This window comes from Orycteropus afer, unplaced genomic scaffold (genome assembly GCF_000298275.1).
Source record: "Orycteropus afer afer isolate SDZICR_OR568_19922 unplaced genomic scaffold, OryAfe1.0 scaffold00358, whole genome shotgun sequence".
Lineage (NCBI taxonomy): Eukaryota > Metazoa > Chordata > Mammalia > Tubulidentata > Orycteropodidae > Orycteropus > Orycteropus afer.
In genome coordinates, this window is record NW_006921945.1 from 1,787,612 (window position 1) to 1,789,168 (window position 1,557).

The window sequence follows — 1,557 nt, forward strand, 5'->3', positions numbered from 1 at the left end:
TTGTTTGGCTGGAAACCACAGTTGTGGGTTCAATTCCAGACCTGAAGGGCAGCTAGGGGCCATAGTCTCAGTGGTTACACCAGGCTCCATTGGACCAACAAACCTGGTCCCCACCTAGAAGAACAAATCTGTCTTTGAAGAAGGACAGCCAGAGTGTACCTTAGAAGCAAGGATGGCGAGATTTTGTCTCCTGTACTTTGAACGTGTTCTCAGGAGGGACCAGTCCCTGGGGAGGACATCGTGCTTGGTAGAGTAGAGGGTCAGTAAAGAAGAGGAAGACCCTCAATGAGAAGGATTCACACAGCGGGTGCAACATGGGCTCCGACATGGCACTCAACGTGAGGATGGTGCAGGACTGGGCGGTGTTCCATTGTCTTGTACATGGAGTCACCATGGGTAGGAACTGAACCGACAATACCTTCCAACCACAAATAACAATGGAAAAAAATCTGGAAAAAGAAGATCTGGTCATCTGGAAGTAGAATACTTTCATTTCTTCTGTTCCAGGCTAAATGTCTTCTATTTCTTTGCTTTGTGTCCCAGGCTAGAACGTCCAACACAGTGTTCAGTAGAAGTTGTGAGAGCAGACATCCCCGTCTTGGGCCTGGTGTTAGCGGGCAGGGGTGCATTCGGGTTGTAACCATTAAGTATGAAGTTAGTGGTGGGTTTCTAGAGATGGCTGCTGGCATTTTTATCAGCCTGAGCTGTTCTCTCTCTTTATACTCTCTGCCTTTATGGTCCAGTGGGAGGAATGGGACCCTCACAATTGTTTTTGGGTTTGAATTCAGTGTTTCATGAACTCAATCAGAAGCACTGAGCGTTGGACACCAGCATATACAAGAAAACCCCTGCTCCTGCGCTGCTTCTGATACAGGGAGAGAGACTGGCCTCTGGATTGAATCCTGCAGGGTTGATCGTGCTGTGGTGGAGGGTGGCTGGCATAGTGGGTGCACAGCATGAGGTCCCCAAGGAGGTCAGGGCCCCGGAATTGGTCTGGAAGGGCAGTAGAAGGCCGTCTGGGGAAAGAGGTGATGGGAGCAGAGATGGGAGGAGCGCTGCGTTCTCTGAGCCACAGGTGGGTTGGTGAGGCTGGAGCTCCAGACGTTTGCAAGCAGGGGGGCCAGGGTCAACCCAGAGGCAGGCAGGAACCAGCTCCCCAAGAGGCGTGCAAGCTGCTGACAGCTCTGTGAGAGTTAAACTTGGGTGTGGAGGACGTGGGTGGTGGGGAAGATGGGTTGTTGGGGGGTGAGGCCAGGACCGGGGAGACCTGGGAACAGGGGGCGGTGGCCTAAACGGGGAAGGATGGGCTAGAGGACCCAACATCAGGGCCAAAGTGAAGACGGAGAAGGGAGCAGAGTGGGGAAGGTCGCAGGCTGGAGTCCACAGGCATGTTGCAGTGATTGTGAGGTGAGTGAGGCAGGTGTGAAGGGTATGGTGGGAGTCTGATGAGGGCATCCGGTTGGTTGGTGGACCAGCCTGAGGTCCAGCTCCCTCACGTGTAGAACGGGGAAAAACAACACAACTCCTAGGTAATGGCGCATGCCAGCCCCTTAGCAC